Source organism: Pogonomyrmex barbatus, unplaced genomic scaffold (genome assembly GCF_055798465.1).
Source record: "Pogonomyrmex barbatus isolate J1 unplaced genomic scaffold, ASM5579846v1 scaffold4, whole genome shotgun sequence".
Lineage (NCBI taxonomy): Eukaryota > Metazoa > Arthropoda > Insecta > Hymenoptera > Formicidae > Pogonomyrmex > Pogonomyrmex barbatus.
This window is the reverse complement of record NW_028297138.1, coordinates 2229902-2257711: the sequence shown is the minus strand read 5'-3', so window position 1 is coordinate 2257711 and position 27810 is coordinate 2229902. Positions and strand designations below refer to the sequence as shown.

The 27810-nt window shown below is 40.8% G+C and overlaps 1 protein-coding gene and 2 pseudogenes across 4 annotated transcripts in view; 1 reads left to right on the top strand and 2 right to left on the bottom strand.

Annotated features, from left to right (window-relative positions):
- The window catches only part of LOC105423790 (transmembrane protein 114), a 517194-nt gene that overhangs the window by 305622 nt on the left and 183762 nt on the right, over positions 1 to 27810 (top strand). The window lies entirely within an intron of this gene.
- Positions 1119 to 12708, bottom strand: LOC148935626 (uncharacterized; annotated as a pseudogene).
- On the bottom strand, positions 23685 to 24624 carry LOC148935625 (uncharacterized; annotated as a pseudogene).

The window sequence follows — 27810 nt, the reverse complement described above, 5'->3', positions numbered from 1 at the left end:
GTCTTTATTTTTTAACTTGGTACAACAGTTTCTTTTTTTTTTTTCAAGCGCGTTAAAAGATATTATCAGGTAGATCCTATTTTTTAATTTGATACAACAATTTCTTTTTTTTTTTCAAGCGCGCTCCTATACTTGATACTCTTTTTTTGACCTTTTTTTAAAAAGGTAATTTTTTAATGATATCATGCATGTTGTAGTGTTAAACATCTTTTCGTGTTTGAGAAGCGCGCCTTGACACATTTTATATAATAAATATAATTGACATTTTTTTTATATAAATAATTTTTTTGTTAAATATATTAGGTGTACAAAAAAGTTCTGAGCTTTTTTTTTGTAAAATTCAATCTTTATTCAAAAACAAACAAAAAAATATTAATCAGCGAAATATTCCCCGTTTGCATCAACGACCTTTTGCCATCTTTCGGGTAGCTTGCGAATTCCTTGACGATAAAAGCTCACTGGCTTCGAAGCGATAAAGTCATCAATGCATTTTCGTATCTCTTCAAATCTCACGAAATGTGCAAAATCTTTTTTCCGGGACTTTGAAAGCAAAGTGAGTGCAGTCACGCCCACGATTTTTGTTGTCTTCGGACAATTCATGCGGAACCCATCTGCCTTCCTTTTGAACCTTTCCCATCGTATGTAAACATACGGAAATGGTTTGCTGCGTAACGCCAAGCTGTTCTGCAAGCTTTCAGTTTGCGCAGAGTTTATATCCAGCAGTGCTTGCAATTCGTCTGTTTCAATCTTTTGAGGGCATCCAGCACGCGGTTCATCTTCAAGACTGAAATCTCCTTGGCGAAATTTTTGATATCATCTTTTACATGTAGTATGACTTACAGCGTTCTCTCCATATGCAGCAAATGATTGCAGTAGCTTCAGCAGCATTTTTCTTCAGATGAAACGCGAAGTGGATGGAAAATCGAATATGCTCTTTTGTTATTGCCATCGTGAACACTACTGATTTTTGAGGTTATGTGCATCAAACGCCAAACCATATGGCATTTTAGACGGCCAAATGTCAACGCTTTAAAACCGCAAAAGGGCGGAAAGATATATAAAATTTAAATTGTTATTTCGGTTGTATGAAGTCTAAAGCTCAGAACTTTTTTGTACACCTAATAACTATGATATTTTGCATATACGTGTTTAGTAACCATTTTTTATAGAAATAATATATAAATATCTTTAGCACTTTTAGGCCGTTGCTTTTTTGTAACTTGTGCATCATCAATTTCAAACCAAGTATTAGATGTTCCTTCTCTACACATATTCGTATAATGACTCTTTTCGATACAAGTTCCATGATGAAAAATAGCATTTATTACTTTATATGCTTGTCCAGCTGTTAGTATTTCAGTTTTCGGTACTGCACACAAGCTAAATTTGTGTGGTATTTACTAATTTACCATCCTATAAAGAAAATTGATATTAAATGTATAATAAGTATGTCTTTTGTTAAAACCAATTCATTTTTAAATAACATTTTAACGATACGCCTCCCGTGTACCATTTTAAGCATAAGTGCGATCGAGCTCCGCGCCCGCTATCAAACACACCGACGCGCGCGTTCGAGATATCGAACGCATCGATCGTTGCGCGCGCCACTGAACATGCATTCATCACGTGTCAAACACCGCGTGACGACCCGCGCTATATTGTTAATTAAAAATAACAAACGCGGTCGAGTATATAAACCCGACCGATCCAGGATAAAAAAACCAGACTGATTCGATTCTTCGACCTGTTCACATCTCCGACCGATACCGAAAAATCGAGACTAAGCATTCCTAATCTTCGCCGAGCATACTCGACACCATGTATCATCCATCCGCAAAAGTGAAAAAATCGGGACAGAGCATTCTCAGTCCCCGTCAAGCATACTTGACTCTTGCTTTCCTCGAGACAGAACATTCTCAAGTTTCAACGCTTCCTGACTAACACTACGAGCAAACCGGGACGGAGCATTCTCAGTCCCCGACAAACATATTTGTCATTTGTTCCTTCTATCTTTTACTCCGAGACGGAGCATTCTCGGTCTCATCAATCTCGCCAGTACACGAACACACGGAATGGAGTATTCTCGGTCTCCGACAAGCTTGTCTCTCGTGTAAGATCCACGAACAGGAGCGACCATTCTCGCTCCTGGCATTCGAACGCACATCAATCGCGCGAAAATACCAAATAACGCGGCATGCACTATGAGCGCTACCGACGAATCACTGTGCGCCTACGCGACCAATCGCGCGCCTACGCGACCAGTAGGCCCCGACACGAACCAATCTTTCGCTCTGACGCACGCGCCGCGCACTGTGAGTACCGCGCATACTTCGCGCGCACCACAACAAACAGCATGTAACACCTACCAACAAGCGAACTAGGCGAATCAACACCGCTGTGTATCCACACTAATTACTTCAAATAAATATATCCTTTTATTCCAAACATCCGAGTTATTTGAACAAAATAACTTTATTAATTACCGAATCCGGCAACCGACGAGCACGACACGCCCGGCGAGGACGGTTATATGGCGCCCAAACAGGAACCGTTTTAAAAATTAATAAAAATTAATAAAAAGTTAAAAAATTAGTTAAATGACCAGTTGGATACAGACACTTTCAAAAGCGGAGGCAATTAGCGCTTGCTAATATCGAACCAGCCGATATACTCGATGAACTACGCCGTCAGCTCCGCCAGATTATCAAGCCAAGCACTATGGCTACCCAGAAAGCCGGATCTTCAACCAGCCTCGAACAAAACCCATGTTTTTCGAAGCACCGTCCGTCCCTGATGAGTTAATACACGCGAAAAAGCTGGCCAATGGCCAAATAAGAAGGGAGGGTGTGCGTCACGGCGGCCCGACCACGAACCAGTCGTGAAAACTCGTAATTATTTTGCGAAAAAATACCACCTCAGCCAGGAATCGAACCTGGATCTCCTGCTTATCGGGCAGGCATATCCTTTCGACTACCGAGGCATGTGATGATATTTATCGCAAATAACGTGTTTAGAATAACACGTCAACAATACAATGATACAGATATATATATATATATATATATATATATATATATATATATATATATATATATTACAATATATACATATACATGTATTCTTTCGAATCCCCACGACCGGTACTCCAGAGAGATGATGGTCCTATTCTCTCGATGGATGCAGGTCGGACTGCAGCGGCGACACCCTCCAACGCCATTGGCAAATATACAAATAATCCTCCTGGAGCACGACAGGAGAGATTGCATCAAGCATGGCTCGAGCCCCCGAATAAGAAGGAAGAGTGTGCGTCACGGCGGCGCCCGACCACGAACTAGTCGTGAAAACTCGCAATTATTTTGCGAAAAAATACCACCTCAGCCAGGAATCGAACCTGGATCTCCTGCTTACCGGGCAGGCATCTTATCCTTTCGACTACCGAGGCATGTGATGATATTTATCGCAAATAACGTGTTTAGAATAACACGTCAACAATACAATGATACATATATATATATATATATATATATTACAATATACATATATACATGTATTCTTTCGAATCATGAACCAAATGAGAAAGTAGGGGTGCCATTTTGATGATCATGACCCTCTCTCTTTCCTCAAACGAATCTCGGAACTGCAACGACAATATCGATATACGGATGCATCCACGCTAGACAGCTTACCAGGAATATTACGAGGAAACGCGCTCGCTTGGTCGCAATAACGTCGGCGAATAGGCAACATGAGGAGAATTCCTGCACGCTTTCCGATGACAATATTTGCCAAAACGCTTTCAGGCTTGCCTAACGCGTGAAATTCAGGATCGTTGACAGAAACGCAACGAAATATTTGAATAATATTCCATCGCGGTGCTCACAATGATGCGCCGCGCAGGAAACTTCTCGCGACAAGAAAAAGTCGACCGACTATACGAGAACATGCGCGCCGAATATAAAATTTACCGAATATAAAATTCTGACTGACTGACGTCATCGACGTACACGACCTCGCGGATCAAGCTCAAGAATACGAAGATATTAAAAAGAAAGCATCCAAGAGGAAAACGGGGAAAAACAATCTATCCGGATTCGCCAATATTGTAACCACCACACCGTATACGACCGGGACAGTACCTGTTGGCGATGTAAGCAACGCGGATACGATCGCTTTAACTATAAAAGACCGCCGAGAAAATTCTGTTCTCAATGCGGAAAAGACGGGGTTCTGACAAAAGATTGTCATCCGCGGTCGGGAAACGCATCCGCGGCCGGGGATACACCGAACACAGACCGGCCGCAAATCGAGCGTGCATAAAATATACACTACGACCCCATTTTATCGTACTTATAGGCGACTAAATCAGCGTACTTCTAGACATGGGATCCGAAAGCTCACCAATTACGAGACCGCGAAAATAGCGAAAGCGTTGTATATCCGACTGACCAAGAGGGAAGGGCAGGTACATTTAGCTGATGGCATTCTCGTGACAATACCGGAAGAAATTAAGCTGCCGCTCGAAATACTGAACATACGTTCCACATCCTTCCCACACTCGAGAGCCAAATGCTCATCGGAACCGACCTACGGGCCCTAACTAAATCTTACTATCCCACCGCCCCAACCGCATAACTATCCTTCCGGTCACTCCCCGCACACATAGCCTATTACACCGGGACTGGCGACGCGAACCGCGCGAGAAAACCGCGTTTTACAAGAATTCTATCGAGCTAGCGAAGTTCAGCGACATCCGCGATCCTGATAAAATCTCACACACTATTCGCGTTAAAAGTGACTTCCCGATTAAGAAACGATACCGACCCCAAAATCCCGCGATACAACGCATCATCGATGAGGTACCCGAGATGGAGGCGGAGGGAATCATCGAGTAGCGCATGGAGCTCATCAGTGGTAATAGTCAAAAAGAAGGATGACGCGTTTCTGCATCAATTTCCGCAAAGTTAACGAAGTCACTGAACGCGACGCGTATTCCCTGTCACATATAACAGCCATACTGGACAAACTTCGGAGTCAAATATCTATCAATCCTCGATCTTAAACAAGGCAGGTACCCTTGTCATCTAAAAACCGTCCCATCACCGCCTTCACTGTTCCGGCCGGGGCTTAATGAAGTTCCGAGTAATGCCATTCGAATTGCATTCCGCCCCGGCTATCTTTCAACGCTGGATGGCATTTTAGGCCCCGAGCTGGAACCACACGTATTCGTGTACCTAGACGATATAATCGTGGTCAGCCCGACGCTTGAAAGCCATCTCGAACACTTCGCAGAAGTATTTCGCCGGTTGCGCGAGGCACGCCTCTGTCTGAACCCTGATAAATGTCATTTCTGCATAAATGAATTAAAATATCTGGGACATATTGTAGACCGACGGAACATACGAACCAATCCAGATAAGATACGCGTAGTCTCACTGGCTCACGAATATTCAACAGATAAAACAATTCATGGGAATGGCCTCCTAGTACCGACGGTTCATACCGAATTTTTTCTCCCTCGCGGTTCATACCGAATTTTTCCTCTCTTTAAGCTGACAAAGAAAAACGCGAAGTGGCAATGGGGCTCAGAGGAGGACGATGCCTTTCAAAAACTCAAACGAGCGCTCACTTCCGCCCCGATACTAGCCTGCCCGGATGTCAATCGGCGTTTTGTGCTACAGACCGACGCAAATTCGTCCAGGCCTCGGGGGCCATACTAATTCAGCAATTCGAGGAGGGAGAACGCGTAATTGCTTACGCGAGTCATACATTAAACGGAGCTGAGCGCTACCGAGCTCGAATCTAGCTGTCGTATGTGCTTTCGCCATACGCGAAGCTATCTAGAAGAATATGAATTTACCGTCGTGATCGATCATCAAGCCCTCCGGTAGCTCCAGCGACTGGAGTCTCCGACTGGACGGCTGAGACGTTGAGCACTCAAACTCCAACAATATGCGTTTGACATCAAATACCGCCGGGGCCAGCTCAACCACGTAGCAGATGTCCTCTTCAGACATTCCGCTATCAATGTCACCCCGCGTTACTTGCCCATGGTACTGTCGGCAATTTAAAAAAGTCCACGAAAAACCGGGCGATTTCAGAGACTACCGCATCCGCCAAAGCCGTTTATACCACCTGTTCTTCCATTCGACCGATTTCCATGACATGCCGATCGCGGACCAATGGAAAGAGTGCATGCTGCACGAGCGCTGACCCGAAGTGCTACATCGCATGCACAACGAATCGACCGCCGGGCACTTAGGCATAGCTAAAACGATCGCGCGAACGACTCGCCTCTATTACTATCCGGCCCGGAATGTTCGTGGACATCTCGCTACGTACGCAATTGCGAAAACTGCCTTGCCCACAAGGTCACACAAGAACGTCCCGTCGGCTTTCTTCACCCGTCGCATGTATCCGAGCCCTGGGAAAAAAATCACGGTCGATCTCGTGAGGCCGCTACCTCGCTCGATCAATGGACATGCGTGGTTGCTCGTCATGCAGAACCGATTCACCAAATGGGTGGAGTTACGACCCTTACGACAGGCGACCGCCGCGGCCGTAACAGAGGTTGACGGAACAAATCGTTTACTGCCACGCGTGCCCCCGCGAAATAACGACCGACAATGGTCGGCAATTTATCACGGGACAATTTGAAAAGCTATTAAAAAATTTCGACATCAAGCCTCGACTCACCCTCGCCTATGCTCCGCACTATAATCAGGTGGAACGCACAAACCGCACAATGAAAACCATGATCAAACAATTTATCCTGAAAAGCCGCCGACGATGGGACCAGCATATTCCGGTTCTCCAGCATACAACACCGCATGGCACGAGGCCACCGGATACACCCCTGCTTATTTAAATCACGGTCGCGAATTGAACAACCCTCATCACGAAGACCGGCGTTCCGCGAATCTGCTACCACCCGTTACAAATAACCAAATTTTAAAAGAGGCCTACAAAATCGTACGCGCTAACTTTGCGTTTCAAAGGCAAGAAAAATACTACAATTTACGACGCCGGCACTCGGCGACAAAGTGTGGAAGCGACTCCACCTACTATCGAATAAAATCGACGCAGTCGCCGCGAAGCTTTTTTCGAAATTCATCAGGCCGTTAACAGTACAAAAAATCATATCACTCGTCATTTTCGATCTGCGCGACGAGCGAGGAAAATGATACGTTCATGTACAGGATCTTAAACTCGCGCCGACCGAAAACAATGATGAAAGCGTTCGCGAAATTAAAAACACCGCCAAAAATAATGCCGAATTGTCCGATGACGATTCCCGCGACTAAATCGTCTAAGAAGGATAAACTATCGAGAACAATAACAATGGCAATAATAATGGCAATAAGACAATGACAATAACAACAATGACGACAACAATAACAAAAACGAATAACGAACAATTCGGAAAGTAATAGGTCGATACAAAGAAACAATTTGGGTATAAATACCGCCATGCTCGAGACAAAATTTTCAGATAGTAGCCAAATGTGAAATCTAATACATGCGAACAATGAATAGCAACAACTTGGAAGCAATTCTGTCGCCGAAACCGAAGGAGGTACGACCCAGAGTTCGAGATTTTGTGGGAGCGACTGCTTCACGGCACTCCCGTCCATATAAGATCAGCCAGCCAGACCGACCGGCCGACATTCTGGCGAGTACCGAAAGCCGGCACCACCATGGAGCGATCGACAGCCCAGCAGGTCCGGAAGTGGCAGGTGTTATTACAACCGCCTCCACCACCACCGTCACATCGCCCCAAGCTGGCACCTGGAGCCAGCCGCTGTGCCGCCAAATTGGTGAAGCTCTTCGAAGACATCTCCGATCTCCGATTCAAGCATATATGACTTGGTCGACGATCCGCCAGCCAACACGCCAACGCCTCCGTCGCTACCGGGACAGATCAAGACGCCCGGGCATGAGATCGTGAGGTTCGCGGGGAAGACCCGGCGTCCACCACCCGACTGATACTTCGACCGAGACGAACGTCCGCCGGCCAACCAATCCGCGGCGCTAATAATTCCGACGATCACCGTGTATATAAGGCAAAGGGGTATCGCCTTATATACACGTGAGGGTCGCATCGGGGACAAGCGATTCACGGTGCACTTTGACCGTGATGGCAGATGTAAATATGTGCGTGAATTTGTTTGAAATATATGTTATAATATTACTATGTTATAATACTACATTGTCGTTTAATTATTTTAATCATTAGTTTAATCATTCCTCGGTAAAGCAAGAGATGTAACGATACGCCTCACGCGATCTAAGCATAAGTGCGATCGGGCTCCGCGCCCGCTATTAAACACACCGACCGAAATACCGAACGCACTGTTGCGCGCGCCACCGAACACGCACTCATCATGTGTCAAACACCGCCGACGACTCGCGCTATATCGTTAGTTAAAAATAACAAACGCGGCCGGGTATATACACCCGGTCGATCCAGGATAAAAAAACCAGACCGATCCGATCCTGCAATTTGTTCACATCTCCGACCGATATCAAAAAACCGAGACCAGACATTCCTGATCTCCGCCGAGCATACTCAACATCAGGTATCATCCATCCGCAAAAGTGAGAAAATCGGGATAGAGCATTCTCAGTCCCCGTCAAGCATACTTGAACAACCTCCATCACGAAGACCGGCGTTCCGCGAATCTGCCACCACCCATTACAAATAACCGAATTTTAAAAGAGGCCTACAAAGTCGTATGCGCCAACCTTGCCCACGCATTTCAAAGGCAAGAAGGGGGAGGGTCTCGCTTTCCTCGAGACAGAGCAGTCTCAGTTTCAACGCTTCCTGACTAACACTACAAGCAAACTGGGATGGAGTATTCTCGGTTTCCGACAAGCATACTTGTCTCTCATGTAAAATCCACGAACAGGAGCGAACATTCTCACTCCTGGCATTCGAACGCACATCAACCGCGCGAAAATATCAAATAACATGGCACACACTGCGAGCATTATCGACGAACTACCGCTCAATCAATCGTGTGCCTACGCGACCAGTAAGCGACACGAACCAATCTCCGACGCACGCGCTGCGCACCACGGCAAACAGTATGTAACACCTACCAACAAGCGAGCTAGGCGAATCAATACCGCTGTGTATCCACATCAATTACTTCAAATAAATATATTCTTTTACCAAACATCCGAGTCAAATAACTTACTTATTAATTACCGAACTAGGCAATCGATGAGCACATCTGTGCATCCGAACTCGCACGATACGCCCGGCGAGGACTGACCGTTATAACATGTCATTTCTTCCACAACATTCACATGATTTGTCAAACGATTGACGCCAGTGTGATGAAAATGTAATTTTTGATAGATCATTAAGGTCAAAACTTTTCTTTTTCATATTGTTAATAGAGATGAAAGGAAGAATGTTATTTTTAGTAGTAACTTTTGTTTCATCACATGAATTGCATCGACAAGTTGCAATAACTTAATAATTTACTAGATTTTGTATATAATCATATTTTGTGCAGAGAGCTGTAAGAAATTCGAATGCGTCTCGTTTTATCGTCGCAACCGAAAACTTCTCTCCTAAAGATTTTCGTATTTCATAGATATCCAAATTGTTCATTCCATGTTCATATCGATGTGCAAGTAAATTTAATACATTCATTTGATCCTAATTTAACAACTGTTTTCTGATAACATGTAAATGCAATAAACATTGTAACACTGCATGTGCATAACATGAAACTTTGTCTATATTTTGAAAACCATACATAATCCAAATACTTTTTAAAGGAGCCTTTTGATCTAACTTTTGAACAGAAGTAATTGTTGTAAAGTAATTGTTTTCAATAATATCTATAGAACATCTTTAACTTTACGATAACGCTCCTTTGAAACAGTAATTATTTCTGATTCTGGATTATGTATTCGTTTTAATCTTATTAAATTATATTTTATATTATATTCTATAATAGCTTCTTCACTAGCAAATATGGATGAAGGGTCAAAATTAATTAAATGCAATCCATATAGAGACATTACTCGAGATAAAGCAACATAAATCTGACCGCAATTAAATATGGAATTACCTATATCCATAATAGCATTTTGCAAACTTAATCCCTGGCTTTTATGAATGGTGATACCATAACTCAAGGATAATGGAAATTGTTTTCTAATAACATATGCTCTATCCATCACTTGAAGCTTAACACTCACTCTTTCAACAAAATACTCCAAACTAGAAGGTAAAAGAAGTTTTATCTTTTCTATATAATCAGTAATTGTGTCCTGTACAACTGAAATGACTGTAACTATTGTACCATTTACAAGGCCCAAACTAACATCAATATTGCGTCTTATCATAACTTTCGCTCCAATTTTAATTATAATTTGTTTTAAAAGTCCAACTGTTCTAGTATTATCATCATCGTCAATATCTTTGTTACCTTTTTTTTCATATGAAATATAATCAATTGTATCTTCATCTTAATAATATTTCCTTTGAAGCAATACGATTTAACATTATAGTGTTAATAATGTCACACATATAACAAGTAGGCAATAAATAAACGGTATCAGATGGCAAAGGATTAATAAAATCACACAATTCGTTCACTCTTTCTTCGAAAGATTCACCCTTAAAAGATATTTTCCTTTTTTCGATCTCACAATCAGATTTTGTTAATAAATCGACGAATTCTCGAGAGTAATTCATGGTAAGATCCGTCTCCTTGTTGGCGTATATTGATCGTCAATTCGTCATAGTAAATAAAGTGTCCATAGATTAGTACACTTAAAGAACCAAGATATTTACGAATTTTTTCATTTAATAAATATAAAAGCAGGATCTTCATGTACAGAAAGTAATTGAAGCAAATATCCAAATAAAAGGATATGCTTTTGATCAAACCAACCATCATCAGTCAGTAGTATCGAATATTTCAGATAGTCGTAAATGTATATATTATACATTAAAATCAAATTCGATATCATTAATACTTCATTAATTATTAATTATTATAACATCTTTAAGATTGGTTCATATAATTTTCAAAACGTGGTCAGATAATTGTTTATATTTAGGAGTATGACCATGTTCAACAGATAACTGTAGTAATATGTGAACTATCAAATCATCTATATTAAATGCTGCTATACCAGTGGGTACTGTTATGGCAATATCTTTGTTAAGATTTTATTTTATCCAGCACTTAATTGTTTTAATCAGGAAACACTTTCCAGTATCTCCTTCTCCACTAACGTATAATCGTAGTAATGATTTATCTGACATAACGATATTAATGGCTCTATCAAATATCCTTCTTTGATCTACATTCAGTTTAGAAATCATTTCAGATATATCTATTTCTTGTTTGTTACCAAGATCTTTAAAATCTTGCATCGCTTCACCAGCTTCAACATTTTGCACATCTATTGGGTTATCAGGATCATCTTGAGATACATTGTTTTGCCAAATTATCTAAATGTTCTTGAAATAATTTGCAGTTTCAAATGCTTTTTGCAACTCCTCTAACTTTTCACGATACTGCAATGCATTCACAAGATGTAATTTTACATTGTAAAATGATTCCGCATAAGTATCATATCCATTTTTAAGTTCTTCTATCTTCCGCCATGGTTTAAACATAAGAAGTAATGAGAAGAAATAATTTTCTGGCCGCATTTTGACATTATATCTATAGTGATTAATAAGCTATCCACGCTGTCGTCGTTTAAGATAACGACCATCAGCCATCTTAAAGAACTCAATTTTTTTACTTCGTGGTTTTATTTTCGTAATGTCAAACCACTGTGCAAATTCATATAATGACATCGATTCTATTTCTCCTGGTCTCTCTGGATAATGATTATCTATTAAAAATGGATAAAATATGTCTGTAGAATTTTTATCAAGAATTTTAATTTCCTTATAGCTTTTGACTTTTCTGTATCGTATCTGATTAACATCTAACCATCTAACAGTTGTATTTGGATCAGTCCCATATAAAGGAATACCTAGCAATGTATCAGCAGCTTCAAGAGCTCCACATTCTTTATTATTCGTGAATCGCAAAGCAATATTCCAAAGATAGCTCGCCAATGATTTATTTTTATTTTTAATCAAGAAAAATAAAATAGAATCAGATAACACATTTTCCCCATCAGATCACATTTGCTTGCTTTGCCTGTTTTATACTTACTTGTTAATAAAAAGTAAATAAAGAGGATTTTTCACTCATAAATTGTATATCCATATTTCCTTCCCATGCAATAAGAAGGATAGAATTATAATCATTTACCGATTTCAGTATCGGTTCGAGGAAGGTCATAAAGTCTACTTTTATGTTTTAATTGTTTCCTATCTGCTATCGAACTTATGACATCTCTCATAACAAATGTTTCCGTGACAGGAGGAGGAAAACCGAAACGAACAACTTTATGTCTTATTTTCTTAGGACAAAGACAATAATTATTATGTTTGTGTTGTTGATATGTATTGATTCGTATATAATAATGAAATATTTTTATCCAGCAATTTACAAGTTATATGTAGATACTTCTTCTGGAGAAGATTCACCAATAATTAGTTTTTAACCAAAGTAATAAATGAAAATATAGAATACCTCTACCTTGATATTCTCATCGCCAGAAGTAATATATTACTTCTCCGATGATCGGATGATTTTTGGAACAAATAAAATCAAGCATTGCCCGAAATTTATTGTCGAGAAACCTCAATATTGATACAGGATCTCTAGCAATAAGAACACTCGTGGATAAATAAGACTCATTAGACCATCCATTTATTTCATAATATAATATATTTGCCTAATTCATTTCACATATATTCGCTGGGACTTAATGTTAGAAACGTCGTAGGATCGTAATGTTGTGTCATACAATCACTTCTTGGTTTACGCCAATATTATTTCTTAAAGTAGAAAAAATAGTACTCAAATCAGATTCTAATAAATTTTTTGCAATGTTTCTAAATATTCTGAAGCTGTATAACGATCTCGCAAATTATATTCAGTTTATGATAAATATTATGACTTAATTGACGCATATTTGCAATGTTAAATAAATAAAATAAATATTGTTGGTTTAATTTATATTGTGGATATTTAGATTTTAAACGACATTTAATAAATTCATTATCATGAAAATGTGTCCGAATTATATTTTTCGCTAAATTATCATTAAAGCAGTTTTCTTATTACATAATTTTTATTTCCACAAAACATAAAATTTTCTTTTCAATGTATTATATGCGTTATATATAAAATAATATTTATAATAGTTTTAACAATAGAGAATTGTAACATAATAAGTATTACTATTAATTCGTAAAATATAACACATATATTAAAAAGAAAATTTAATGTGTGTAAAAATAAAGATCATTTAATATATAAAAACTGTTTTATAATAGTTTGACAAAAGATATGATTTAGGCGCATAGCTTATACAAGACGCCCTTGATGCAAAAGCAATCGGCCGTCGAATCTCCAGCGGTAGTGATGGAATAGTAAACGTTACCTTCGAAATTAAGTCGAAAAGAGCAACTGCGTTTTTTTAATAATTGGTGTATCAACATATAAAAATATTTAATATTTGTTTTTTATAATATTTTAATATTACTGTATGTCAACATTATTTATATTGACATCTAATGACATGTTGTAATATTTCGTCATAGAATTGATATTGATATTTTGTGATATTTCTATATTAATTATGCGTATGTAATGTATAAATATTCCTTATAGATACAGAAATATTTCAGAATAATTTCTCAATAAAACTATAATTGCATATCATATCAATATTTTTATATGTTAATCTCAATTCTGGTTGTTAAAACGATCCTTATGACATCTTTACCGCTTGTTATATCATTATGTTTGAACGCGCGAAATGTCAGCTCTCTGATTAGTCAGTTTTAATCGCTAATAATTTAAAGCTGTTATAGCGACCTCGATACCTCGACATTAGAATATTCATCTCATTTTTACGAATAAGTCATAAATAATTCAGTCGGTAATTATGGAACACCATGTATAATGAGCCTTATTATTTGCAATAAAATAAATAATACGAATATAACGGAGCGCATCCCTCCGCTCCGTTCCTCCTCCGATTTTCCCCCGACCGACCATCCGTCGGGGACTGCCGAACAACAGACGGAGTGCGGCAGTGGCCGCAAGAGACATTTATGCCTCCTTTTTTAATTATTACAATACGCGAACTCCGAAGCGTCGGAGAATACCACGAAAATATGTCTATTTTCAAGGTATTTCCTCGCACCGCGCCACGCGTCGCGCCACCAAGCGCTAGCGCACCCCGCGCCGCACCACGCACCATACCACCGAGCGTAAATACGTCCCGCGCGGCATCGACGCCGCGTCACGCAAGCGAGCGAGCATCCCGCACCGTGCCACGACCGCGTCTACAAGCGCGTGACCACCCCCGCACCGCGCCGTTACCTTCCCACCGAATTCCTTCCCTAAACCCCCTCTTAAACATCCCCCGCTCCTATTCCTTATAATTCCCAAAAAACCAATTATACCCGATCCTTTTTTTCCGCTCCTGGGGAGAGGGATGCTAACCCCGAGATCGACCAATCCGACCGATCCGACCGAAAATACCGAGGTCGATCTTGGGTATAAAAAGGCATCGCTCTCCACAAGAAATCACTCCTCGTTGACTCCTGTTCCTCGCTCGTTTTCCGAGAGCACGTCAAGGAAGCGAGCATCCGAAACCGGTAGAAAGCCTGAGTTTTGTTGGGACCCTCCCCAACGCGCCAAGTTCGCTTGGCCTGGCCGAAAGCCGTAGCTTCAAATCTCTCACGGCAAGCCGAGAGCTCCTGGGGTCTTCCCAGTGCGTCGAGTTCGCTCGATCCGACTCCGCCGTTCCCGAGATTTCTCCGCCGGGCATCGGAGTTCTCCCCGATACCACCGTTTTTCTCCGAGCACCGGGGTACGCCCTGGTCGGCCGAATACACTCGGCACCGACGCTCCTTTCTCCGCACACAGCTGGGGCCCTTTCCGGCTGGCCGAGTTCACTCGGCATTCACTAAGACAGACGAGGGGTACACCCCCCCCGTCAGCCGAGCCCTCTCGGCAGGGAACGAGCCCACCCGTTCTCCGATCTAAACGATCCAACGACCTTGCGAATATCTCACCCTCGCGACAACGCCCGCAACACGCGTGCGCGTTTTAAATTACCGCTGATTTAAAGGTTCGCGACGAACACGTGCGACACCGCCGCCGCCGCGCGCGCCCCGCGCCACCGAACTTCGCACAGCGACCAGTATCGCACTGACCGCCAGAGCGATACCTCATTTGTATCAAAACAATATACGCGCGCCGATCGCCGTCTCGCCCGTCCACGGCCACGACTATTTGCAAAGATCGGTGCATTCCATCGCATCCCCCACTGTTATTCCTTTATTTGAATAAATCATTGTTATTTCTTATAATTATCGCCTAACAACTTGATAACCAAATTTCTGTCTCCAACGTCCTCGCTTCCTCCTCCTGGTAACCGACTGACCGCTCTCCGCGCGGGAAAGCGAGACCGTTTTAAATATATGCTTATATGTCCATATATCACTCGTGAAGCAATATATTACAAATTAAATCGTACTTCTCTTCCTTTCTTCCCCCCCCCCTCTCTCTCTCTCTCTCTCTCTCTCTCTCTCTCTCTCTCTCTGTGAAAATAAAAAACCTCTGTGAAGATAAAAATTTCTTCATATAAAAACACACACACACACACACACACACACACACGCGCGCGCGCGCGCGCGCGCGCGCGTGTGTGTGTGTGTGTCTCAGACCTAACGCACCACCTGCTAATGGCAAATTCCTGAAATCATTTACATACGAAAATTTTAATTTATATACGAAAATTCTAATAATATTAAAATATTGAGCCTACAATAGTTTTCAAATAGGAAACGTTTAAAAATGTCCAATCGGGTTGTCCATTATTCGCGCATTCAGATCCGTTGCATTATTGTAGGCTCAATATTTTAGTATTAGAATTTTCGTTTCTAAATTATTTCAGGAATCTATTGTAACATTTCTTCCTCTTGCAGGTTTAAATAAAAGTTATATAAAAATTATCAATATTGAAAAGAAATGCAAATGATACCCTAAAAGGATTTGATATATCTGTATAAATATAAATGAAACTCTGAATTAATGATGAAATTAAAATATCAATTTAACTTCAGATTCTTCGTAACTGTCTTCGTAGTTATTCAACTAATTAACTAATTTTAGTATCTTTTTATTTTACGATTTTTATGAAAAATTTTTATGTCTAAAAATCTAAGAATTCATATATTCATGTACATATTTATATAAACATGAAATAAAAGGTTATAACGGCCCGTCCTCGCCGAGCGGTGTCGTGCGAGTTCGGGCGCGCAGACGTGTTCGTCGGTGTTTGTCGGGTTCGAAAATTAATAAGATTATTTAACTCAGATATTGGTAAAAATATATTTATTCGATTTGATTGATGTGAATATACAGCGGTGTTGATTCGCCTAGCTCGTTTGTTGGCAGGTGTCTGTTTGACGTGACTTTCGATGCACGTGAAGTATGCGAGATGTACTCGGAGTGCGCGATGCGTGCATCGGAGCAAGAGGTTGGTTCGTGATGAGGCCTATTGGTCGCGTAGGCACGTGATTGGTTGAATGGCAGTTCGTCAGTAGCGCTCCCAGTGTGTACCGCGTTATTTGGTATTGCTGCGTGATCGATGCACGTTCGAATGCCCGGAGTGAGAATGCTCGCTCCAGGAGGTCGATCATGTAACTTTTTCCCTAGGATAGAAAGTGAAAAATGAAAAATTTCACGTGACTTACGATCGTGTACGATTTTGTGGAATCATATAACTCTCTCAAACGTGAAAATGTGAAATTTTTCACATGAACTTTTTTGCCATGTATTTTAGTGGCGGAAAGGCGGAAATCTAGGGAATTAATAAATATGCTTCGGAATTAGAAAAGATTAGGGCTGCGTTAGGATTAAGTGTACGTAGTATATATACAATTGGTTATTAAAAGATGTATATAATACTGTATCAATAAAATAATTTTCATTAGCTATAAAATCTATGAAACTATGTTTCATGATTTCACTTTCCACGCATCCAAGTTATAATACATACATAATCGCTGTACGTGAAAAGTTTCACGTGAAATGTAAAGGTGTGAAAAATAAAAAGTGAAAAATGAAAAGTGAAAAATTCCACGTAAAGTTACATGATTGACCCCCTGTTCGCGGATTTTATACGAGAGACAAGAGAGAGATACTTGTCAGAGACCGAGAATATTCCGTCCCATGTGCTCGTGTAATGGTAAGAGTGATGAGGTCGAGAATGCTCTCGGAGGAAGATAGAAGGAACGAGTGACAAGCATGCCTGTCAAGGACTGAGAATGCTCCGTCCCGGTTTGCTCGTATCGTTAGCAAGGAAGCGTTGAGACTGAGAATGCTTTGTCTCGGAGAAGCGAGAGCCAAGTATGTTTGACAGGGACTGAGAATGCTCTGTCCCGATTTTCTCACTTTGGCAGATGGATGATACCTGATGTCGAGTATGCTCGGCGGAGATCAGGAATGCCTGGTCTCGGTTTTCGGTATCAGTCGGAGATGAGAACAGATCGGAGGATCGAATCGGTCTGATTGTTTTATCGAAAATCGGCCAAATTTATATCTGAATCTTGTTATTTTACAACTTGCAAAATAGCGCGGGTCATCGGCGGTATTTGACACGCACGTGACGAGTGCGTGTTTGTTGCGCGCGCAACGGTCGGTGTATTCGGTAGCAGACACAGTGCCCGGTCGCACTTATATCTAGAATGATACGCGATACAAGCGTATCGTTACAAGGTCCTGATAAATGATACCCTAAAAGGACTTAAATGTACAAATGAAAGTCTAAATTAACGATTACATGAGTATAAAAATATATAAATGTTACCATTTTATTATATGAACATTTTAATTAACCTCAGATTCTTCGTAATTGTCTTTGTAGTTTAACTAATTAAGTAATTTTTTTATTTTATGATTTTTACGAAAATATGTAAACAGGTAAGAATTTGAAAATATCTTTTTATTACTTCAAGCTTATGTTATCTACAGTCATACTTATATACATATTAAAACAAAATTAACTGAACGGCAAAGAATAAAGTTAAGAAGAATAAGAAACCAAGTTGAAATATTAATATTAACATTATTATTAATATTAACATTATTATATGAAAAAAAAGATATTTATTTAACAAATAGACAATAGAAGCTTCCATCGGCAGATTGGGTCTTCATGTCGAACAATTTATCATTACGACGACAGCGATAATGGGCGACGCGCGATATTCGAGTACCCCCGGTTTATATGAGTTGATCTTCAAGAGACTTCCCGATGACGTCGTGTACACGGAAAACGACGAGCAAACAAGAGTATACTGTTGATTATAAACGCTCATCGGCGTAGTCACAACGCGCTTATGCCCGTTCTAGAAAACAAAGTACAAGCACATCATCGCGCCGCTATTGCTCGATAAAGACAAAATTGGCTACTGGTACTGATAAGGCGAGAAAAAGAGGGATCGACTCTATTCCATCCGCTATGCGGGTGAGAGACAAAAGAATCGAGTACGTTCAACGATCCCAACGAGCTAGTCGACTGTCTTCGATTACTCGACGCCTCTCGACGAGCGGGCAATAACGCTCACGACAATGAGATTCTGTCGATAATCGAGAAGTTTCGCGAGATCGACGCGATCGAGTAAAACGCGGCGCGCGCTCGCGGTGACCAGTATTCCCGTTATGTTGGTGAACAAGTTCGAAAAACCATTGGAGTCGTTCGGCGGAGGCGATAGGGCACGCTCGCGACCATCGATCGAGTCGCTACGTGCGTAACAACGCGTTCAGTCTGAGCAACAATTATTACGACGCGAGAGACAGAACCATACGGCGTTTAGCCGCACTGAATACCGACGCCGCGAGGAAGAGCTATGTGGACAGCGCGTTTCGAAACGCGAAGACAAGGATCTCCGAGACGAGCGAATTCTCGGCGAGCACCCGAGCGTTGCTGTTGGAGACGAATGAGAACACGGCCAAGTCGATCGGCGAATTGGAGCAGATTATCGCGCGTGGTAGATTCATCACCCGTGAAGATTTGATGTCCATGAATAAATTCGGGAAGTCTCTGGAGAGGCAGCGCAACATCGACGATCGTTCGACGATCGCATCCCTGCGAGCGTACGTGCGTCACAGCGCGCTCTGCCTGAATCCGGCTACGATGTCAACAGACGCAAGATACGGCATCTGGACGCGCCGATCGATGACGCCGACGCGACGATCAAGGGGTACGTCGACGATGCGCTTCGCGTAAGGAGCGAGAAGTCGAAAGCTCTAACGAACGAGCTCTACGAAAAGCTCTACAAACGAAAACAGCTGGAAGATATGAACAAGCGAATTCGGAATATTTTCCTACAGTATTACGATGTAAGAACCGAAGTGGACGTTCTGCGACATTTCGAAAAGAAGAGAGAAGCCTCGTTCGTCGATCATGACAAATAAATAGGGGAGACGAGAGACGCGATGGAACGAGCGTTCGAGAAGCGGAACGAATTGCGAGAGAGAGATCTGAGCGAGATCCACAAGGTCGTCGATGTTCAGGAGAAACTGATGCGGAACCTAGAGAAATCCCTGCGACAGATCGAAGGGACAGAAAGGAGGGAGGTCTCACTCATCGATCTCGATAAACGAATAGGAGAGATAAGAAACGCGATGGAACGAGAGCTCAAGAAATGGGACGACCAACGAATTAGAGACCTGACCATACTCCACAGTGCGATAGAACGAGCGCTCGAGAAATGGGACGAACTGCGAGCTAATACTCTAAAGCTCGCACGTACAGATACTCGCAGATACTCATAACTCGCAGATACGCTCACAGATAGGTAGATATTTGCTCGTGTCCTCTTTGACTTCAGACTGCGCTCTGTTCATCCTTTATATTTTAAACACTGCATTTTGCATGCATTTTAGAACACACACACACACACAAAATATTACTATATCACAAAATTGCTTTACTCAACCTACGTTTTTATCACAAAGAATTATAAAGTAACAGTATAAAATAAATGATAAAATTTTATTTAAATAAAAAAAATTTTTATGTAAAAACACTTGGCGCTGCTTAGATCAAACGAAAATGCAAAACTAATGATGAGATTATTTGAATGTTACAAATAAAGGCAAAATTTATTATTTAATATGATTAAATTATAATTACACACACACACACACACACACACACACACACACACACACACACACACACACACACACATCTTATTCTGTTCTTTTTAGAGGTATGAGCAGCGCCACGTGTTTTTACATAAAAATTTTTTTTATTTAAATAAAATTTTATCATTTATTTTATACTGTTACTTTATAATTCTTTGTGATAAAAACGTAGGTTGAGTAAAGCAATTTTGTGATATAATAATATTTTAAAGCTAAATAATTACTTCCACTTGGGTTAGAAAAAGAAGTTTTTAATGGATAGAAAGATAAATATACATATAATTTGGTTTTTATTATTTTTAAATTAAAGAAACTACTACTTGAATTTTATTTTTTTAAAACAGTAGTTTATCAAATCTTTTATACGATTAAAATATATAATTTGATTAAAATGGACTTGTAGCTCCATGTTTGTGAGACTATAACTTGGCGCCAATTATTGATATCAAATCTTTAATATAAATTTTACACAATCATTTGAGTTGGCAATATCCACTATACTTGACACCCTTTTTTTACCTTTTTTTAAAAAAAAGGTAATTTTATAGTAATATCAGACATTTTGAAGTATTATATTATATTACCGGCGGCAATCGATAAAATAGATAGCAATTTTTTTTTCAATTTTTTTTTTCTTATAATCTCCTATCTTATTATGTTATCCTAATAACTTTTACGATTTTCGAAGGTATCGAGAGACACGTATCCTAACTCTCTTCCGCTGGGTCGATAAGATTAATAGTGACATCTCGTGATAGATGTTGCAGCCGCACAAAGGCGATGATGATGACATTTCTTAAAGTAAAAATTTTCAAATCGGAGTTTGCATAGCAATATCTTTGCTTGTAGGACACGTAGCAGAAAAATAAAAATACTTTTATTATGCAAGTCGGACTCAAGCTATCGATCAAGCCTACTTAGAACTTAATCGGTTTAGCCGTTATTGAGATTCAATAATTTCAGATGCTCGAATCTCGACGATTCGCGTAAAGTCACACGGCAATATTCTCGGTTGATCTTGACTTGACACCCGAGACACTACCGGGTCTCCTGATCTCTCTCAACTTTACCCCTCCCCGTTTCCCCTTTTTCATTCCTTTTTCTAAATCTGCTAACAGCAAATTAAATAAGATAGGACTCAATGGACATCCTTGTTTCAACTTTCTCGCCGTCCAGAATTCTTTTCCCTTTTCCCACCCTTACTCTGCTTCTCGTCTCTCTCTCTCTCTCTCTCTCTCTCTCTCTCTCTCTCTCTCTCTCTCTCTCTCTCTCTCTCTCTCTCTCTCTCTCTCTCTCTCTCTCTCTCTCTCTCTCTCTCTCTCTCTCTCTCTCTCTCTCTCTCTCTCTCTCTCTCTCTCTCTCTCTCTCTCAAAATTTCTCCCACTCTGTCTATCAGTCCCTCTTTTATTCCTCCTCTTTCTCTCATGGCGCTTATTAATAAGCACCTGTCCACTGAATCAAACGCCGCTTTCAGGTCTACAAACATCGTTACCATTTTCTTCCCTTTTCTCCTTATTTGTCTATTTATTAGGTAATTTATTACATATATATTGTCGATTGTTTCCATTCCCTTCCTAACCTCATTTGATTTGATGGAATCATTCCCTTTGTTTCTACTTGTCTCCCTTCCTCTCTCAGTCTTTCCGCTAACGCTGCCGTATATATTTTGTATAACGCCTACATCACCGCCCCACCTATAGTCCTGCATCATCTCCCCTTGCCCCTTTTTCCTAATTGGGACCAATACCTCCTCTTTCTATTCTTCTGGCCATTCTTCTTCTCCCCATATCCTGTTGCATATTCTTCTTATCCACTCCTCCAACTATGCACCCCCATATTTCTCCCCTGGAATTCCATCTATTCCTACGGCCTGTCCATCCTTCAATTTCCTTACTATTCTACTAATTTCCTCTCTCCCTAATTCTTTTTCTTCACTATCTCTCTCTCCCTCTTCCCTCCCCTTTCATCACTCTTCCTTCTACTCCTCCTAGTAATTTCTTGAAAATATTCCTCCTATTCCTCCATCTTTATATCTCTGTTTATTCCTTTCCACTTCTTTCTTTCCCTATTATTATTATTATTATTATTTATTAGCCTGCATACTTGTCTCTCTATTCTTGCTTCTTTGACTTCCTTTTCCCATTTTTCATTTTCCTCCCGTTTTTTCCTCTCACACATCTCTTTATATTCTTTTTTTTCCCTTCTATAATCCTTCTATAATATATCTTGATCCGCATACTTTTCCTATCTTTAGTGTTTTCCTAACTCTCCTTTTTTTTGCCTACACTCCTCATCCCCATCCTCTCTTTATCTTTTTTTTCTCTCCTTTTCCTTTCTACTTTTTCTAGCGTTTCTTTTATTCTAGCTCCTATTCTTCCTATTATCTTCTGCACTCCTCCTTCCATAATTTCCACTTCTCCTAGGTCTTCCCTAAATACTTCTCTCCCATATTCCTCTACATATCCTCATATTTTTCTCTCCTCTTACCCTCTCTCTTCTTCGCCCTTCTTTCATCCATATCGATATCGGATGGTGGTCCGAGTCCATCTAATCGCCTATCTCTAATCTTCCACCTCTTCTCTTTTCTCTTCATTCATTATGATGTAATTAATCACTGATTCCCCTTTGCTGCCCGTGTATGTCCAATTCCCTTCTTCATCTCCCCTTATTCCTTCATTTAAAAGTGACCATCCGTTTTCATTTATATATTCAATTAATTTCTTGCCCTCTCCATTTATCCTCTTGTCTTTAGATCTTCTTCTTGTCTTTTCCTTCTCTTTCCCGTCTATGCTTATTCTTTCACCCTCTTCCCCTGTCCTGGCATCAAAGTCTCCTCCTCTTATTGTTCTTATTCCGTCTTTGTTTCTTTCCTCCCTTCCATCCATTCTTTCAATTTCTCTAATTTACTTTCTAAATCTCCATTTACATATACTGTCACTATCCTTAAACTATTCTTTCCATATTTCACCCTACCCCATATAACTCCATATAACTCCTTCTTCTTCCTCCCTCTCGTTTTCCTTCTCCTCCATTAATTCTTTCCTAATTCCTAAAATCATGCCTCCCATCGCCCTTCCTTTTCTATTTTTCCTTTTTGCCCCCTGTATCTTCCATTTATATCCTTTCGGTAGTTTCTCTCTAATGCTTTTCCACTTTTTCTCCTCCACCCATGTTTCTACCATTATTATCACCTCCCATTTTTCCAAATTTTTCCAGAAATCTTTATCCTTATTTGTTAATCTTGCAACATTCCAGAATCCAACTCTCATGCCTTCCTTCCTATCCCCTTCCCTCTCGCACAAGCTGTCCTTCTTTCTTTTTTTTTTCTCTCCTCTATCTTTCCTCTACTTTCCCTCCTTCCAACTTCCCCCTATTTTCCCTCTCTTCCTCCTCTTCTGCCTTCCCTCTCTCCCTTGCCCTTCCCTTCTTCCTATTTCTCCTGTCTCTGTGATTCTCCCTCTCTCACTGTCTCTCTTTTCCTGTTCTTTCCTTCTCCGCGTCCCAACTCCTTCCCCTGCCATCCTTTAACTCCTCTTTATCATCTCATTATCCCACCATATTTCATCTACCTATGTTCCCTCCTCTTCTATACGTACTCTTTTTCCTTTTGCCCTCTCCCTTAACGCTGCCTGCCTAATTTTCTATTTAATTTTCCTCTCTTCTCATGTCAAGTCTTTTTCTATCCACGTCTTTCCCCCTTTTAACTTCCATTTATTTGCCAATATCTTTCTTTTCATCACTTCATTTCTCATTTTCTACCATGTTTCCCTTCTCTCTCCTGCCCTGTTCTATTCTCCTTATTTCTTTTACTTCGACTTCCCCTCCTATTTTCCGAAGTAGCTCCTCTACAGTTTTTTCTCCCCTTCTTCTTCCTTTAATCCTCTTATTAGTATTAGTTTCTTCTCCTATCTTTTCTTTCCTTCATCTCTCATCTTCTTTCCAGTTTCTTTACTCTTTCATCGATCTCTATATTTCTCTTTCCTTCTACTTCTGCACTCTCCTTTATTCTCTTACTCTCCTCCTTACCTTACCTCCTATTTCCATCCTCTCCAGTTTCTTTTCTATCCTCTCTATCCTTTCCTTCATTTCTTCTTTTTCCATCTCCCATTTCTCTTCCCTTATCCTTAACTCATTTTTTATCTTTTCCACCTCTAGCCTCTTTCTGTTCCTCTGCTACCTTATTTATCTTCTGTCTTACCCCTCTCAGTCCTCCTTTCATCTCATCCGTCATCTTCATCAGCATTCCTATCATCTCTTCCTTCCCTTCCTCTCTCTGCGGCAATCTTAGTATCATTTTACTCTTCTTAAAAACTTTCTAGTATACGTACGTGTACAAAATGATATAGTTCCGCACTTCGGACTTTAAAGAACAATACTGAGCTTGTAAAATTACAATCAAAAGCCTAACAAAAAAGATCTATGCATCAACAGTATGCGTATAATCATTTCTTATTTCGACGACATCGTCCATCTTTCTTTTCGTGTCTTTTTGAATCAGATTGCAACACCATCTACCATAAAATTATGGCGGCAAAATTCTAAATGATAGGCTAACAACCCCCACATCCCTAATTCCTATTCGTTAAAGACCCGCGAGATATTCTTAATTTCCGAACCGAAACCTCACCCCGCGACAGCTTTTTACCAAGATCCTTTCCGGAGGAAACGCACTTCGCATTTGCTTTTAACTCTCGGTTTAGCTTTGTCGGTTCTCGCCGAAGTAATCGCAGATTCAGTATTAATATCGAGTCTTATTCAAGTACTAATATCGAGGGTGAATTAAAATAAACTTGTAATTTCTTTAAATTGTTATTTATTTCTAAACGGAAGTATTTTTTTGTGTGCCCCTTATTTCTTCTGAAGCAACCCGCAGAGAACCACTGGCCGCTAGTCCCGACCCCCGCTTGCCTCTAGCCGGTCAACTTGCAACGACATTTCTTTATAATCATCGCAGTAGTAAGTCGCATGGATGATATGATCTACCTATCACCACTTAAATATCAATTGTTTCCTCTTACTCCCCTTATTTACCTCTCTAAGCCTACCGTGCTTAAAATTTAATACTTTTACATTTATATAATTGTTTGTTTAAAATATTCTATTATTTTTTTTGTTCATTTATTTATATTGTAAATTTATATTGTAAAAACCAAGCATGGCCCTAAATATTTTAACATAGAGCCTTACCCCGAATTGCCATGCCCGACGACCTCCGCATTTTTGTAACCCGCGTGCTGCACTTACATGCAATTTTATTCCACTCTCATGCGCCCATTCGAAATGATATTAATCGTTATCATTATTTACCGAGTAATTACTATGCATACCATTTCTCCTTTAAGTATGTTGTTAAGTATTTTGTATTTTAATTTTATACTTTGTTCGTTTCATTTTAATTAATTAAATGATTACTTTAAGGATAAATCAATTTATTCATTAATAATTTAACCCGCTCGTTCCCGCCCGCTCTCGGGGATCGCATATGGTCTTATCCCAGGCAAAAGAAATTAAATTCTCTTGCCTAAATTAACGGACCGACGGACGTACATCACGCAGTCATAGTCTTTTTCAAGACTTTGACCTGTATCGGCTGACCTGTATGGTGCGTTCGACTCGCAGGCACGCTCCAGAGCGGTCATCGCTTTTCGGGGTTTGGACGTAACAATAAAAAGCTGCAAAACTTTTATATTCGTCGAAATAAGATATCGTGTTTCTTCCTTGCATAACATGTAAGGTATGAAAGAATGGGCCAATCAAAGTCCTTTATTTTCATTCTTTTCGAACGGTGCTGATAATCAAAATAAGAAATATCCTTTTCAACAAAATAAAGAATAAAAGCTTCTATTTAAATGGTTTCAATAAAAAAAAAAAAAATCAGAAGCATCCGTTCCAAATGGATGGAATTATGACCCTTGCACCAGGCTACCACGGCCGTAATACAGGAGCTGACAGAGCAGATAATTTACCCACACGGATGTCCCAGCGAAATAACATCCGACAATAGCCAGCAATTTATCGCGGAGCAATTCAAAAATATGCTGCAAACGTACGGCATCAAACAGCAGCCCACCCCACCTACGCTCCGCATTACAATTCCGTAGAACGGACCAATCGAATGATCAAAACCATGATTAAACAATTTATAGAAAAATCACCAGCGGTGAGATCAGCATATCTCCGCGCTTCAATTCGCATACAACACTGCCTAGCACGAGGCCACCGGATACATTCCTTCTTACTTAAATTACGGCCGCGAACTAAATAGCCTTCATCACGAAGACCGACGACCGCGAACATGCCGTTGCCTGACATTCACAATCGAATTCTAAAAGAAGTTTACGAAGTAGTCCGCACGAATCTTGTCCACGCTTTTCAGCGATAAAAAAAATACTATAATCTATGACGCCGGCCGTAGCAACCGGCGCTTGGCGACAAAGTTTGGAAGCGACTCCACCTATTATCGAATAAAGCAGACGCGGTCGCAAAACTTTTTCCGAAATTTATCGGGCCGTTAACCGTACAAAAAATCATATCGCCCGTTATTTTTGACCTGTGCGATGAGCGGGGAAAGTGGTATCATCACATATATATCCAGGACTTTAAGCGCCAACCGAAAACAAAGACGAAAACATTAGCAACTCTGAGATTAAAAACAATAGCGAAAAGATTCCGAATTGTCCAATGACGATACTACCCGCGACTAAGTCGCCTGAGAGGGGTAAATCACTGAGGACAAAAACAAGTCGGAATCAGCAAAACAATTCGGATATAAATACCGCCGCGAGATAAATTTTATTAGATATTAGTCACGTGCGAAATCTATTACAAGTGACAATGACATGAATAGCAACGACCTCGAGGCAATTCTGTCACCGAAGAAGTCGAACATCAGGAAGTGTTCACAACCCGGAATTCGAGATCCTGTGGGCGACTACTTCACGGCAGCCCTGTCCGCGCAGGACTGTCCGGTCAGACCAACTGGCCGACACGATCCCAGTAAGTGCCGAAGCCTGATACTTCCGTGGAGCGATCAACCGCTCAGCAGGCTCGGAAGTGGGAGGCCTTGCTTCAACCGCCTCCACCACCGTCATCACGCCATTGGAAACCAACGCCAGGAGCCAGTCAATGTGCTGCTAAACTGATGGAGTTGGGTTTCGGGAACATCTCGGATTTGGATTTGGTAGAGAATCCGCCAGCCAGCTCGCAACCAGAGGCAAATAAAAATCTGTCACCTCAGGAGCCACTAAGGCCGTCCACTGGACAAGTCACGAAACCGGATGCAGGGATGACCCAGCGCCCGCACGCCGACCGCCCGATCGCCGTACCCACCGCGATCGCCTGCCAGCCAACCCGCTGCTCCGGCAAACATGATGATCATCCTTCAGACTATGACTCTATCGAATATCACGCGGTCCAGTTAATCCGGTCCCCGAATAACGTCCGACCTCTGGCTACCACCGTCTCACTGGCTCATCGTGGA